Genomic DNA, 18,203 nt, shown 5'->3' on the forward strand with positions numbered 1-18,203 from the left:
TTCCTTTTTAAGCTACATAATGTACCATTGTATGCATATACCATGCTTTCTCTATTCAATTCATTTGTTGATAGAAATTTAGGTTGCTTCTACCTCTCAGCTATTGTGACTAATGCTGAGCTGAGAGTGTGCAAATAAATATCTCTTTGAGATCCTACCCTCAGTTTTTTCCTATATACTCAGAAGTGGAGTTGCTGACTCATATGGTAAATTTATTTTTAATTTTTTGAGGAACCTCTGTACAGTTGTCTGTAATGGCTGTGCCATTTTACATTCCTATAAATAGGGTAGCAGGATCCCAGCTTCTCCACATCTTAATCAACATATTATTTTCTGTCTTTTTTATAGTCACCATACTGATGAGTTGCCTCTAAGCTGTATTGATTGTTTCTTTTGATCATGAGAAGTATTTAAGTTTTATGTTTGGTGTAGTAACACTTGTCTATGTTTATTTTAACCCTGGGTTTTTGATGTTGTGTCTAAGAAATCATTGCCAAATTCATGTCCTGAAGATTTCCCTCTGTTTTCTTTAAGGAGTTTAATGGTTTCAGGTCTTACATTTAGATCTTTATTTCATTTTGATCTATTTCTTACATGATATGGTGTAAGGGTTTGACTTCATTTTTTTCCATGCAGATATCCAATTTTCTCAACATCATTTCTCAAAGAGATTATTTTTCTATTGAGTTGTCTTGGCACCTTTATTGAAAATAACTTTGCCATACATGTGAATTCAGTTTTAGTTATTGTGACCAAAACACCTACCAAGAAAAAGGTTTTGGAAGAAAAATTATTTTGGCTCATGTTGTCAGAGGTTTAGTTCATGGTCACCTGACCCTATTGCTCTGGGTCCAAATTGAGGCAGCCTATTACCATGGAAAGGTACACTACAGGAGTGCTCCTCCAGTCATTTCAGCCAAGAAGCCCAGACAAAAAGGGGAAAGGGTTGTAGGGAAGATGAACTCTTCCAGGGAATGCCCTACCCACAGTGACCCACCTCCTTAGTCACTCTCCATTTGTCCACAGTTACCAGCCAGTCAGTCCATGCAAACTAGGATGGTACAGCTCTTCTAAGCTAATCATTTCACCTCTGAATAATTTCTGCACGTACACAGGAGCTTTGAGGGTACACCTCTAACTCAGATCATAAACAGCATACATGAGAAGGTATATTTCTGGGTCCTCCATTCTGTTCCATTGATCAATGCACCTCTCTTTATGGCAACACCACAGTATCTTAATCACTGTTTTCTTGTAGTTCATTTTGAAAGAAAATAATTATGAGGCCTCCAAATTTGTTCCTCTTTTTCAAGACGGTTTTGTGCTTTCAGGGTCTGTTGAGATTTTACACGAATTTTAGATTTTTTTCTGTTTCTGAAATGGGAAATTAAAAAAAAATTAAATTATAAAACTGATTGCATTGAATCTTGGATCCCTTTGGGCTGTATGAAAATTTTAGCAATATTAAGTCTTTGGATCCATAAGCATGAAATATATTGCCATTTATTTGTATCGTCTTTGATTTCTTTTAACATTGTTTTTCAGTTTTCAGTGTGCAATTTTTCAACTCCTTGGATAAGTCTATTCTTCCTATTTGACCTTTCTGGATGCTCTAGAAAATGGGAATTTTTTTCCTTAATTTCATTTTCATTGTGAGGTTATAGAAATTAAATTGAATTTTGGATGTTGATTCTATATTTATTGATATATTCTATCTTCTTGGTGGAATGATCATTTTACAATTGCCTGCTATCTTTTTTTTGTGACAGTTTTTGTTTTAAAGTCTATTTTGTCTGATATCAATAGAGTCACCTCTGCTTTATATTCCTACTTACAGAATATCATTTTCCAGAATCTCACTTTTAGCATATGTTTGTCCCTCATATGGTTTTAATATGATCTGTCCACAAAGCTCCTGTGTATGTGCAGAAACAGTCAGAGGCAAAATGGTTCAATTATGGTAGCTCTAACCTAATCTGTCCATTTTAATTTGAAAGTCCTGGCTGAGTGGTAACTGTAGGCAGGTGGGGCTTGGCTAGAAGGTGGGTCACCTGGGGCAAGGGTGTGCATTTCCTGTGCCCCCCCCTCTGTTTTCTGACCACCATAAATGGAGAAGTGATCCTTCTCCCATGGTGTGCTGCCTCACCTTGGGTCCAGAGCAATGGACTGTGCCACTTATGGACTGAGATCTCAAAAACCATGAGCCCCAAGTAAACTTTTCCTCTTCTAAGGTGTTCTCTCTCAGTATATTGGTTACAGCAATGGAAAGCTGATTCTCACAGAGCTTAAATCTAAAATGAATCTCAGAGAGCAGATGTTTGGATCATCCTTTCAGTCAATCTACATAATTTAATATATGCATTTAATCTTTTTATTAATAATACTTTACTAATTTATAATATATATTAACATTTATAATTTATAGATTTTTAGTTGATTTTATATTCTAAAATTTTATATAACATATATATAGTTGAATATAAATCCTTTATCACATAAAATATTCTACTATATTGACTTCAGGCTGTTTCATAATTTTTCATTGTACCTTTAAGCATTTAATGAACACAGAATGTATGTATACTGTGTAAAGTAGGAATATAATGTTATATTTTGCATTTTTGCCAACAGATTGTCCTAGCACAATTTTTTAGCTATACCATTTTTTTCTCTGCTATTGAGAAATCCCTTCTCTCTCACATGTCTGGGGCAGTTTCCAGCAACTTTGTTCTGTTCCATTGGCTTATTTGTTCAACCCTTATTAGGCAAATCTATGCTCTTGAAAACTATTGCTTCATAAAAAGACTTGATATATAGTAGGACAAACTAATTTGTCTAGCTCTTCTTCAGGGATTTTTTTCAATATTCTTAGCACTTTTTTCATTCTAATAAAATTTAGAATCCATTTATCAAGTTCCAAGGAAACATATTCAAATGGTGACAGTAATTCGACTAAATCCATGTTAATTTTAGAAGTTATATGTTTATAATAGTGTGGTTTTCCATTTACCTATGCCTCCTTTAATGTCTTTTGACACAGTATTATATTTTTTGCATCTAGACTGTACACATTTTGCTGGATTTATTGAAGCAGCTTATCTGGTTTTCTTTATTATTATCATTAAAGAGTACCTGTGTCTGTTTCCTAAGGCTGCTGTAACAAAGTGTAACAAACTTAAAACAACCATCATTTATTTTCTCAGATATCTGAAAGCTGGAAGGCAAAATTCCAGCCATCAGCAGAGCTCTACCTTTACAATTCTAGGTAGAGTCCTTTCTCGCATTTTCCTGGTATGTGAGTGGTGGCTACAGAAGTTTTTAATTTCTTGCCTTTCAGCTCCATTATTCCAAATTTGAAGCTGTATCTGTTTTCACACAATGTTGTCCCTCTATGTTTCTTCTCCTCTTCTCTTAAAGATACCGATCATATTGGATTAAAGTCCACCCTAAAGACCTCTTTTAAATTTGATTACATTTGTAAGGTCCTGTTTCAAAATATGGTCACACAGCTACCAGGGGTAAAAATTCAAGAAATCATTCTGGGGGACCCATTCAACCCATAACAGTGTAGTAGATTTTAATTTTAATTTTATTTTTCTATCAGCTTTTTTGCTGGCGTGTACAAATGCAAGTGACTTTTGCATATTGATTTCAAATTCATTAAACTTGTGAAATTCCCCTATATTTTTATCTTTAATAATTATCAAACAATTATCTTTAATGATTTATTGAAGATTCTTCAGGATTTCCTACATAGAAAATATTTTATCGCTTAAAAATGATACAAAAATTTGTTTCTTCCTTTCCAATTTTATGTTTGCTGTTGCTTTGTTTAATATACTCTCTAGAATTTTATGTTACTTTTTTCGGTGATTTTTAACTGGGGTATTATATTTGTACATTAAAAAGGGATTCGTTATGTCATATTTTTCCATGCACACAACATGATTTGATCAATTGCATTCCATCTCACCTTCCCTTTTACACCCATCCTCACTCCCCCAATACCCTTGCTCTATTCTGCTGACTGCCCTCCATTATTATTATTTTAATTAGTATACTCTAATTACATACAAATGCAGGATTCATTGTGGGATATTCCTACATGGCATTGCATAATTGAAAATTTTTATTTTAAAAGGAACAAAAATGTTAAAATGATAACAATGTGCTTTTTTCTTTCTTTCTTTTCCGTTTTTTTTTTTTTGTTTTTTGTTTTTTTTTTTTTTTGGTGTTGGAGAATCAAACCCAGGGTCTTGTGAATACTAGGCAAGCACTCTATCAGTGAGCTACATGCTCATTGTTTCTTAATTTTTTATTGATTTTGAGGAAGGGTCTCACCAAGTTATCCAGGCTGACCTTGAGCTTGAAATACCCTTGCCTCAGCCTCCTGAGTAGCTGGACGTATAGGTGTGCACCATCATGCTCAGCCTAAACTGGGTGTCTTTATCTAGAAAATGTTTCCAACACTTTGCTGTTGTATGTTACCTTCTCTAAGTTATTGTTTACTTGTATAGATACTATTTATCACTATCTAAAGGAGTTTTCATTTTTCCTATTTCTAATTTGTCAAAAGATTATTTTTGGAAATTCATGCATAGCTATTATTATTTATGAGGTACCTTGTCTTCATCTGCTGGACAGGTAGATTTCTCCTTTAATCAGATCATTTGGTAGAGTGCTATAATAATTCTTTCTTTTCTAGATTAATACAGTTTGGCTTAACTTCCTCCTCATATTCTTTGTTGGTTTTATTTTTGTCATTGATGTTTTTCCTTCCCACTGTGAGGATTGACATAATATAAACACCATATAATGCTTTGGACATGTTTTCTCATTCCTATTTTTCTGGAAAAAATATGTAAGATTGAGATCATTCTTTCTTAAATGTTTCATAGAATTTATCAATAAATCCTCCTCGGTCTAGAATTTAATTTGTGTATTTGTGTATTTTTGCCAGCTTTTCATTGTTTAAATCTGATCGGAAAAACTTAGAGGAGAAAAAATACGTGACCAGAAAAATTTAGAGGAGAAAAAACATTATTTTGTCTCACAGCATAAGAGGTTCAGTCCATGGAAGGCCAAGTCCCTTGCAGGCCAAGTTCATTGCTTTAGTTCCAAGATTAGGAAGAAGGGCTCCGAAGAGGAGAGTTGCTACCCTCATGACCATCAGAAAGCAGGGGAGGTGGAGAAGGGAAGGAGACACAGAATAGATGAGGTCTTTCAAGACACACCCACAATCACCCACCTCCTCCAGCCACACCCCACCTACCTGCAGTTACCATGCTGTCACTCCATTCAAACTAAGATGGACTGATGAGGGTACAGCTCTCACAATACAATCATGTCACCTCTGAACAACCTGCATTAACACAGGAGCTCTTTGGGAATTCCTCATATCCAAACATAACCATATGTGTAAGAAAGTTTTACCTATGAGTGCAGCTTTTGAAGAGATTTGAGGGGAAATATCCTTTGCCTGTGTTACTTCTGTTATGTTTTATTTCTAGGAGTTTATTGTAGAAACGGTTGATATTTATGACAACATCTTCTGTATTCTTTGTAGGACACAATCTGTCTGATGCTTCCCTTTCCAAGGCTATTTTTGCCTTTAATCTTTTCTTCCTTGGTCTATCTTGCCATGGTTTTATGAGTTTCTTTTGTTTTCTTTTTCAAAGGACTTTGGAATTTGCTGTTTCTCAAATTTTATTTTTTTTTACATGTTAGTTTTACTCTCACCTTTAATATTTGCTTATTTCTTTCTATTTTGTTAGACACTTTGTCTTCACTTTTAATTTGCAACTTTCCATTTTTATAACCAACTTATTAATTTCTTCAAAGCAGAGATTCTCACTGTATTCACTAGATTTGATTGATAATATTTTCATTTTCAGTTGCCCAGGCTGTCAGAGAACTCAGGATTGTCCTGTCTCAGCCTGGTGAATAACCGGGATTACAGGCATCAACCACCAGACCCAGCTAATAATGTGTTTACAAAGAAGGTAATTTTCCAGTTATGCTGTGAAATATGTTACAGAATTTCATTAAGGTTATTTTCTTACTTAATACCTCAAAATACCTCCTCCTCTTCTTTTTACTATTTTACTTACATTTATAATTTTTGGCCTGCTTATATGATAACTCAGTGTGTGATTTTTTAATTAGTTCTTTTCATTCAACTACTTTATACTTCTTATATCCTAAAGCCTTGCTTTTAGATACATAGTTTTAAATTGTTATATTTTTCTTAAGTTGAGCATAGATTAAGATTGTTCTCTTTATTGTTAGTTATTTTGTACAACCTATCTACCTGTACTTATTTTCTTCTGATTGCTGTATTCCAAGTATTTTTTGCTCTGTTGCTTAATGCTTAATGTCATTAGTTTTTATGTCTCCAAACAACATTTTTTTAATATTGTTTTTATTTTTGCCCATTGTGAAATCATTGTATTATAACTGAAAGTTCGGTGTAATTTATTCACTTTTTAAAGCTTTTTATTCTAATTTGTTATATATGATAGCAGATAGCAGAATGCATTACAACTAATATTACATACATAGAGAGCACAATTTTTCATCTATCTGACCATGCATGTCTTCTTCATACATGTGCTTAAGGTAGTGATGTCTATCTCATTCCACCATCTTTTTTTGCCCCCTTACCCCCTCCCTCCCCACTTCTTCCCCTTTGCCCTATCTACATTTTGTCTAATATTCTCATGCTCCCCCTCCCAACCCCAGTATGAATAGCCTCCTGATATCAGAGAAAACATCAAGAATTTGGAATTTTGGAAATGGCTTACTTCATTTAGCATTATATTCTCCAACTTCATCCATTTACCTGCAAATGTCATGATTGTATTCTCTTTCATTGCTGAGTAATATTCCATTGTGTATATATACCACATTTCTTTATCCATTCATTTACTGAAGGATATCTAGGTTGGTTCCACAGTTTAGCTACTGTGAACTGTGCTGCAATAAACATTGATGTGGCTGTGTCCCTATAGTATGCTATTTTTAAGTCCTTTGGGTATAAACTGAGGAGCGAGATAGCTGGGTCAAAAGGTGGTTCCATTCTCAGTTTTCCAAGGAATCTCCCTATTGATTTCCATATTGGCTGCACCATTTTGTAGTCCCACCAGCAATGTATGAATATGCCTCTTCCCCCACATTCTTGTCAACACTTATTGTTGTTTGTCTTCATAATAGCTGCCATTCTAATTTCTTAACTTTTACTGATATATTTGTACTTCTCTAACATGTATGACCTGCTTTGATTAACTGGATTTTGACATCTATTCTTTGTCCCTTGTGTTCTAACACTGGATTATTGCAAGGTGTTTCTGTTCTTCTTTAACCTTATTCTCACTATATTTTATTTGTATTCTTGTTTATAATTACATATTCTTTATTCTTTTCATTGATATTCTGAATTTAAACACACACATACACACACACACACACACACACACACACACACCAGTATAAGTTAATCAAAGTATTTGCTTTCCACCCAAAGAAGTTTTACAATATTTTTACTTTGAACCTCAAATTAGCTTGGTTTTCTTTTTATTTTATTTTTTTCTGTTTTTAGTTCTTTTTTTAACTTCTATCATGTCAAAGAAGTAAACTTTTAAACTTTATTTTTCCTGCTTGGAGTTCATTAGCCTTCCTGAAGCTAGGATTAGTGAAATAAATTAAATGGGATACAAGACATAGTGAAACTTCATCAGTAAAAAAAAAGACAAATCATATACAGAGTACATAGATATAACTTCAATCCATACAGCTGAATGGGAAAAAGTAAGAAAAACTAAACTACATATACAATATAATAACATTTAAAAAGCTTATTTTCTAGAATTTACACAAAACAGTTTAAAATAAGGGCCATTTGAACCAAAAATGTACACAACAAACATAGTAAATTAGTTGCTTATAAATTTAGGGAGAAGGGAATAGAAATGAAGTAAGAAAACAAATCCTAGACATGCAAAAATACCAAGCTAACAAATAAACAAATTAATAAATAGAGGGACTTGTAGAGCTGAAAAATGTCACTTACTCAAAACTTTATATCTGAGGCCCCAAATTACATACAGGTGAGTGTACCATGTATGTCCATTCCATTTGTACCTTTTTTTCATCAAAAAGTTTTACATTGGGCTGAGGTTGTGGCTTGGCAGCATACTCATACTCATACTCACCAAGTGTGAGGCCCTGGGTTGAATCCTTAGCACCACTTAAAAAAATAGATAAAATAAAGGTATTGTGTCTAACTACAACTAAAAATTAAATATTAAAAAAAGTTTTACGTAAGTATAATGAAGTTTATTTTTCTCTTATTTGAACTTTGTGCTTTCCAAGTTTTGTTTAAAAAATTCTTCCTAATTCTTCATTCAAATTCACCTATATTATCTTCTATTAAATCCATACTTAAACATAGATAAATACATAGATATAAATACACACATTTAATTTCATAATCAGGTCTTTAAACCACCTGGTGTACAACTTTGCCTGTGGTGTTAAGTGAGATATCTTTCTGGTTTTCGGCAACCACAAACAGTGGGAAATTTATTTCCTATCTTGTTTTTAAGATGTGCTGTGTCTTAATATCTCCCCACAAAGTCTTTCCAAGTTTGGTCCCTAGTAAAACAATTCTGCAGTAGCTTACATAGAACTGGAAGATACTTCTTTTTAGCACACCCCACCCTTTCTTATTTATGTTAACCCGAATTGGAATGCAGAAAATAATCACACACCAGCCTTCAGCAACTTCTCAAGCAGAATATGGGATTGGGGCATAATCTTTCCTATGATATTTCACTAGTGACTACATGAAAATTGCAATAAAAAGAATAGACAAAAGACCTATAGAAATAAAGACAGAGCTGCTCACCTTAGCTAGCATATCCATTTTTGTTCTGCCCATCATGACTTTATCTTCAACGCCTTCTACCTAACATGTCTTTACCTTCTTCCCTCCATGAATCCAGATTACTCCTCTTGGTTCTAGCATAGGTTCAAAACTGAAAAGTGCTCAATTTGACATAGAAGTGGCCAGTGAGATGAACCAGTAAATGTTGGCCTCTGTCGAGCAGACCTGCCCTCTCCCCTGTCCCTGCCTTTCTCTCCACTCCCCACTCCCTCCCTTTTCTGCCAGATAAAGTGGTTCATTGACCATTCTTTCCTTTATCCCTCTGTTGGTCAGGGACAATGTAGCCTCTCATGACATATCTGACACCTTCATCTGCGGTCTCAGCTTTCATGTCATTTTGTCCAGGAAGCCTCTTTGTCCTGTCTGTGATTGTCCCATGTCCTCATCAAGCATCCTGTTTTGGCCGCAGAGAGCACTCATCAACTGAAAGTAACTTCTCCAGGGGGACGGGGACTGCTGCTTCAAGTATGTCTGATGGCATTTTCCTTTCCACTTCACTAATATGATACTTCTCCTCTTTGGAACTGGGAATACATGGCCCATGCCCCTGAGAGTAGAAATGGGTTTAAATGATGGGCATTGGTCTCAGTAGCATCAGTTGATGCTTCTTCTTAGAACTGATATTTACTCTTTCTATTGGAGACTTTAAATGAGAACACTAACATCCAGGCTACCATTGGCCATGAGACTGATGGAAGAAAAGGCTTTTACACAGAACATGCCTGAACAGAATCAAGTAGACGTGGAAGATACAAAGAGAAGCTTCCAGAAGGCTGGGAATACTTGATTGCAAGCCCTGAGTTTCTGCTTCAAGATATTCCTCCTTTGATACTTCCCAAGTTCCCCAAGGCAGTAATTTCCTCTTTTACCTGTGCCAATTAAGGGATCTTTATCATTTGTAATAGAGAGTTCTGACTAATATTCTGATTATTCATCATTGTGCTCAGCAGATCAGCACCTGGAAATATATTAGTTATTAATTCTCAGATTGAACCAGTCTCAAAATTTCTGTGTGTGGACTTAAATTCTCCTTTTCACATGTACTTCAGGGGTCTTACGCATGATGAAGTTTTAGAAGCACTCAACTAGTTTATAATGTCCACCAAGACAGAGTTTTTGTCTCTTGCTCAGAATTGCATACTCAGCACATAGAATGTGCCTGGGATATAAATTAATAATGGGGAATAAGACACAAGCTTATAACGGAGTAAGGCACAAGTAGGCAGAGAAAACACTGTGGACTGATACCTCTTGTGTGGAGAATAAAATCAGGAATGAGCAAGATGTGTGGATCTGTAGAAAGAAAGAAGTTCTAGGGCTGAGACTAGAGTTGGGAGTGGGAAAAAAAGCTGGAAGAGCACAGGAGCTCTGGGAGGTAAACAGGTATAGAGACCCAAGGGAATGTAATCAGCCAATCTTTGTGATCCTTGGAATATTTACAGTTTTCCTCATTAAAATTTGTTACAAGGCTGGGGTTGTAGCTCAGGGGTAGAGTGCTTGCTTAGCATGTGTGAGGCACTGGGTTCAATCCTCTGCACCACAAATAAATAAAACACAGGTTGCCGCAATCCAGCTGCAGCAAAATAACCAGGGGGTGACAAACAACTTGTGTAGATTGATACAGCAGGAGTGGGAGCCCTTTATTGTAGGACAGGAGGGGTATGTATACATTCCACACAGCTTATCTTAATTAACATAAACTAGATACAGCAGTCAACCAATAAGGAATCTCCACACTTAATGGCTCCCTGGCACCACCTCACAAACCACTCTCCCTGGCAAAATGCCAGGCACCATCCTGACTTGTTTACAGACTCTAACAACAGGTATGTAAGGAAAAAGAAAAGAAAAGCCCAAGTTCACATGTGAGACAATGCAAGAAGTTTTAGAAGAGAAATGATTAAGCTATAGCCTTAACCTAATTAGTGAATTAATCCCTGATGGAATTAACTGAGTGCTAACTGGAGGTAGTTGGGGTGTGGCTGAAGATAGTGGTTCATTGAAGATATGGCTTTGTGGTATATTTGTATCTGTCAAGTGGAGTCTCTCTCTGCTTCCTGATCACCATGTGTGCTGCTTCCCTCCTCCACACTTTTCCACCATGAAGTTTAGGCTCACCTAGAGCCCCAAGGAATGGAGCCAGCCTCCTATGGACCAAGACCTCTGAAGCCATTAGCCTCTAAATAAACTTTCCCTCCACTAAAATGTTGCTGGTCAGAACTTTTAGTCACAGTGGTGAAAAAGCTGACAAAAACAGAAACCAGTACCAAGAAGTGGGGTTGTTTCTGTGACTAACCTGACCCTGTGCTTCAGAAGCTTTTGGAGCTTTTTGGACTTGGTGGGAAGAATTTTGAGATGTTTACCAGTGCAAGCTGGAAGTGCTTTAGTTGTTTTAAATAGCTTAATGGCAGATTTGGTGGGAGCACATAAGGCCAGAATGTTATGTTCTGACTGTGAGCTGTTTGCATTTTGTCCGTGTCCTGAGGTTTTCTGTGAGGCTGATTTTAAAAGCTTATTAACCTGTAGGAAGAAATATCTAGATATCATAGTATTCAGGCAGTGGCATGGATATTGCCAGTGGCTTTTAGCCAAATTTATTGTGATAGGAGAAGAAAACAGAGCAGAAATATTTGAAAAACTTGGACTTGAAATGTGGGAGTAAAATTGAGGCTTAGGAAATTGCAATGGTTAAAGACACTATATACTACCAATAAGAAATGTCAAAGACTTCAGCAGAGACAATAAGAAAGATGACTTGAGGGCATCTCAGGAGCTAGTAAGACCACACCCATCTCGAGCTCAAGGGTGTAAAGTAAAAATTCTCTTGAGCTGAGAACAGTGGGGCACCCTTCTTGCTCATGGGAGCCTCCAAAGTTTCTTCAACATTCTCAGCTACCCAGTCACACAGGGGCTGCTGTAGACAAGATACCTGGAGGCTTGGGTACTGCTCAAGATGGTGGCAGAGCTGGGCATCAGTTGCATGGTGCTAGTGATGCAGGAATGCAGGATGCTGGAATTAGTGGGTGGGTGGAGGCATCCACCAGCATTTCAAAGGAAGGCCACAGAAGACAGGTAAGTACAGCAGGGTCAAAGTCCCTGTGGTCATTCTCTGAGAAGGCAAGGTGTGGTGGTTTGTGGAGGAAGCTAAAGCTGCAGTGGAGACCCCAAAGATTAAGAAATGCCAGTAACAGGAGACATCATCCTAGGAAATATGCAAGAATTGGGCAGAGGCAAGCCAACAGACAGGCCACTTGGGCTACAAACAACAAGGCTACAGAGGTGAACCTTCACAAGCTCTTTTGAAAGGACACCATGCCATGTGCTCCAGATGCCAGACAGAACAACAGAACCTCTTTGTCCTGATGAAGTTCCATCTTGCTTTGGTCCTATCCCTTCTTTCTATGCCCCTATTTTTGTAAATGAGAATGTTTACCCATTACCTTTAGATATTGGATATTTGTAAATTGTTTTTAACTTAAAAGAGCTCACAATGCAAGATTGGCTTGATCCTCAGAGGAGACTTTGGGCTTGAACTTTGAGCAATCTATGAACTATTGAGATTATGGGGACTGTTGGGAATGGACTAAATGTATTTTGCATTGTCAGGTATAAGCTTTTGAGGACCAGGGGAGGAATATTATGGTTTGAATGTGAAGTGTCCCCAAAAGCTCACATGTGAGACAATGCAGGGAATTTTGGAGGAAAAATGACTGTGCTATGGCCTTAACCTAATCAATGAATTAACCCCCTGATGGGATTAACTGGGTGGTGGCTAGAGGCAGTTGGGGTGTAGCTGGAGGAAGTGATTCATTTGGGGCATGGATGTGTCGTATATTTGTATCTGGCAAGTGGAGTCTCTTTCTCTCATTCCTGATCACCAAGTGAGCCACTTCCCTCCTCCACACTCTTCCACCATGAAGTTCAGCCTCACCTGGAGCCCTAAGGAATGGACCCCTCTTTCCCTGGACTAAGACCTCTGAAACTGTGAGGCCCTAAATAAACTTTTTATCCCCTAAAATTTTCCTGGTCAGATCTTTTAGTCACAGTGGCAAAAAAGCTGACTAAAACAAAAGGTATACAAACAGAGGAAATGTCCCCTCTGGTCCAGTAATTTTCTCTTCAATGCCTGCACCCTGACCATCCATGCTATTACTCTAGAAGGTTTCAACCCTTGCCCCTCAACATACATAGTAAAATAAATTGATAAATAAATAAACAGTAAAAAATAAACTACAAAACAACAACAACAACAAAAACACCCTATGGAAAAGTCCATGTCTTGAATTGCTATAATTTGAATCTGGAAAGTCCCCCAAATGCCATATATTAAAAGCTTAATTCCCAGCCTTGCACTATTGTGAGGGGGTGGATATTTTAAGAGGTGAAGCCTCATCATAGATCTTCCCATCATTAGATTGTACACTTGAAGGCAATAGTTACACAAGCCCTTCGTCTTCCTCTCTCTTTTCGTGTTTTGAACATAAGGTGAATGGCTTTTTTCCACTTCTTGATCCCTACGATGCATTGTGCAGACAGGTCCAAAAGCAATAGGGTCAAACAGTCATCAATGAAACCTCCAAGTCTCTGTGCCTTTCCTCTTTATAAACTGATTATTTCAGGTATTTGTTGCAGTAACAGAAAGATGACTAACACAGAGACAAATGAGGTCTCTACCTCATGTGATGAGCTAAAAGTTTGGGACAGGCAAGTATTGAGCACAATGGATGGTGAGTATCATTTTTCCAAAGTGCCTGCCATAGATAGAGTGACCCTGGAGTCCCACACAGGCAAAGGGGCAGGAAGACCACTTACAGGAATCACAAGACCTAAGACAGAGAAAGAATGGGCTTCTTGATATGAATATGCTAATAACTTGTCAACTGTACTTATTTTACTTATTTCCCCCTCTGGAATGTGTTAGCATGATGAGGGCAGAGATTTTAGTTATGGTACTTGTTCTGTATTCCTGAAACAGTACATAAACAGGCAAAGTGCTTAAAATATTGAATGTGTAAAGGAATAAAACACAAGCAGAAGATGAGAGATTAAGCCACGTGTGAACCAGTAATGACTTCTATCAGGAGGTGTGCATCCTTGAATAAGCACTGGGTGTGCAAAGGGAGCTAAAGGGTTAAACCAACAATCATGACATTTTTATTATTAACTGACAGCTGTTAGATAACTGTGCCTTCCTTTCCTGGTCTGCACCCACCTATTTTCTACCTCTTACCCCACCATGATTTTTACCCGCTAACACATCTATCCCTTAGCTTCTCAGAATCACAATCAATCTGCCTAGATCTTCCTCCTCCAGTCTGCCTTCTTTTAGAACATTCTCAAATCTGTAACTTATCCACCTACCACACCCCACAAAAAAATAAATGTGTATCCTTACAATGCTCTGGCCTCAGAGTCCAGAGAGGTGTTTTATAACCAAGGACACTGAAGACGTAAAAGGGGACACTACAGTTTAAGATGCATTCACAGCTCATAAGAAATTACCATCTAATTGGTGATTTATATAAGGTCATTTGCTCCCAGGGTTATTTTGAAGAATTATACTTAAGAGAACAGTAATTTAACCCAAAATGAATGCCTTGTTAATGGAATTTCAAACCAATCACAGGCTATTGAGACAGATGTTTTGGAGTGGAGATGTGCAATAGGGTGAGACAGGTGGTACCTTGCAAATCACATCTGAAAAATGTTAGTCGTGGACCACAGTCCCCCAAAGTGTGATTTCCCTTTTGCTGCACTCATAAATAGAATTTCACAATAAGCCTAGTCCCAGAGGAACATGAAAGGAGCTTTTGTTGGTCTTTTCTCCCATGTAATCACAGAGCACTGATCCACATAATGTTTAAATGCACATTAGCACTTACCTTTCCATCTGGGTACTTCAGGTATGTACAGAGAAAGACACATGAAATAAACACAGCCCTAAGCACTTCATCAGAAATGAAGCATGACATACTGATTTTCAGTAGCTCTCCACCTTTCAATAGCGTCTATTAGGCACATGCCATCACCTCGGGCTCTTGGGTTCTTTATGTATTTTATAGATGTAATTGTCTGATAATATGCAATGTTGTGTTTCTCCTTTCTGGATTCACCTCTTTTCTATTCCTCCATCCAATTTTACTTTTTTAAAAACATTTATGATAGTTACTTGATAAAAGGAATGTAAAAATGATAGAGAAACAGGGGTGAGTCTATTCATGCAGCTCGGGTCTACCAAAATCCTGTGAACAAAATCTGATCTTATTGTATACTGAGATAATGTCAGCTTGTTTTCCTTGTGACTGTGATCTTTGATGAGAGAGGGCTAGATTATCATGATTTCAAACTGTGAACTCAATCATGGAAAGATACATTATCAACAGACCTATTTCCTTATTTTCATCTCAAGCAGTTTTTTTAAAAAAAGTAATAATATGACCAAGGAATAGCCTACCCGTATGCTATAAGAGGCAAAATATTCTTTTCCTATTTATTGGCCCAAATACAAAATTATAAGTTTTTAATTCGACATTTAATGAATGCCTACTATTTGTTAGCTATAGTCCAAGGCCTTAGAGCCATACAAACTATGAAGTTCTCATGCTTTCCTTAAGTATGCTGTGAAATGGGGAATACACATGCATAAGTAAAATAGCAAAAAAAAAAAAAAAAAAAAAGAGTGGGGCACGATAAGATGATGCAAACCATTCTCTCAGCTCCTTCTCACCAAGAGCTACTGGGACACATGAAAATAATGCAAGAGGCAACAAATCACCCTTGAGGTGGCAGAGATGAGAGAGGAAGACAAACTGGTTTGGGACCCTAGGACGGAAGGAGCAGGAGAGCAGCAGAACATGGTAGGTTCCCTCACCCAACAGAAGGCATCTGCATTTATTTCTTACTTCCTCCTAAGACCCAAGGGGAGTCCATCTGACAATATCAGAAGAGCCCAAAGCCACAAACAAAGGGTCCCACCAAATGGCCAGCAGAAGTGGCTCTTTTTTTTTTTTTTTTTTGGTCCAAGTGTGAGACTTCCATCCCCTTCCACAGAAACAAAGGTATGCATATGGCATCAGCCAGAAGAATCTGACCACAGCAAGGAGCCTGTCCAGAAGGTCCCTTCCTTACACAAGCCTGAGACTTCTTCCCTACTAGCTCTAGTAGGGAAGTCCAGGGAAAGTGAGCAGAGCCAGCAGGAGGAGTTAACACTAACATCATGCTATCGCTTCCAGGAAGTGCAAGAGTTCAGAACAACTCCTATTTTATTTTATGAGGCCTGCATTAAACTGATACAAAATCCCAGAAAAGATGGTATTTAAAAAGGAAACCAGAAACCATTCTCTCTCGTGAATGTGAAAATTCTTTAGCAAAACATTAGCTAATGAACCTGTCAGTGCATGAAAATAATGATTCTCCTCATGTACAGTATGTAGACTAAGGGGGAAAAGATGGGCTCATCCCAGGAAAATACAAGGGAAATCAGTGCAATAGAGGAAGTGGGTTGAGGGACAGGAAGAGTGAAATGAATCTGATCAACATTTCTCATGTCCATATATGAATAAACCACAGTGATTTATGTATATCCATCATGCACTAATTAAAAAACATTAAATAAACAAAAAAATATCAGTAGAGGAAAGGAACATGTATGAGGTAGGAGGGGAGAAAAAAAGGATTGGGGACTGAATCAGAGCAAATTATATTCCAAGCTTGTATAATTATGTCAAAATTAACCTCAATGTTGTGTATAACTATAATACACTAGGTAAAAACAAATAAAATAAGTATGCCTCTGATCAGTTGGCATTTATTCCAAGTATACAAGGCTGGTTCAACATTCAAAATCAGTGAATGCAATCCAATATATCAAATACAAAATTAAAGAGTGTTTAGAATAGAAAAGGATGTTCCAAACAAATTATAATAAAAAGAAACCTGCATTGACTATATTAATAAAGTACAAGTAAAATTAGAGACAAGGAATAGTAAAACATATAAAGGAGATATTGTGTAAATACAATGATAAATTATTCAAGAATATATACTAATTGCAAATTCATGTGCCCTTTAAACAGAGTTTCAAAATACCTGAAGCAGAAACTGATCAAACTAAAAGAAGAAATAGACAAATTCATAATTACAGTGAGAGACATCAACAATAAATACTCTCTAAGCAACTGATTAAAAAAGTGAACTGAAAATCATTAAGGATATTTACCAACTGAATAACACCATCAATCAACATGACCTAATTGACATTTATAGACTACTTCACCCAACCACAGGAGAATACACATTCTTTCTGAGTGTACACATACACAGAAAATTCATCATGATAAACCACACCCTTAGTCATAAAACAAAATTTAATAAGTTTAAAAGGATTCATATCATACTAAATATGTTCTTAGAGCAAAATGGAATTAAGTCAGAATCAACAGCAAAATAATATTTGGAAAACATTCACATATATCATATTTTTAGGAACTCCAAGGAACAAAGAGAAAATCTAACTGGTCATCATATAATATTTTCTTCTAAATGAAACTCAAGATATAATATATTAAAATTTATGGGATAAAACAGAAACATTTTAAAACCTGATAATATGAACTTGTTATGGAATGTAATAATAATAAAGGAATTAATAAATCTATTTATTAATAAATAAAAGGAATAATATGGGCTAGGGTTGTGATTCAGTGGCAGAGCACTTGCCTTGCATATGTGAGGCACTGGGTTCTATCCTCAGCACCACATAAAAATGAACAAACAATATAAAGATATTGTGTCCATCTATAACTAAAAAAAATTTAAAAAGGAATAAGAGAATAATAAATAATAAAATAATAAATAAAGTAAAAATAAAAAGTCTAAATCAAAGTTTTAGTTTTCAACCCTAAGTAATGGAAGAGGAAGAACAAACCTAAACAAAGAAAGCAAAAGAAACAAAAATAATAAAAATTAGGGATGAATTTAATAAAACAAGAAACAAAGTAATAGAGAAAGTGAGTAAAACAAAATGCTTATTTTTAGATAAATAAAAATGATAAATTCCTACTCAAATGGATAAAGAAATACCAGAAATAATATAAAGTAATAAAGGAAATTAAATTGTGCACAATATACAAATCATTTAGGTGATAAAAGGATAAAAAGATAATGTTAAAGGCAATTCTATGTCAACAAATTTAATAACATAGATGAAATGGACTAATTCTTTGAAATCCATAAATTATAAAATTTAAACCTGGAAAAA

This window comes from Urocitellus parryii, chromosome 1, assembly GCF_045843805.1.
Source record: "Urocitellus parryii isolate mUroPar1 chromosome 1, mUroPar1.hap1, whole genome shotgun sequence".
In the NCBI taxonomy this organism is placed as follows: domain Eukaryota; kingdom Metazoa; phylum Chordata; class Mammalia; order Rodentia; family Sciuridae; genus Urocitellus; species Urocitellus parryii.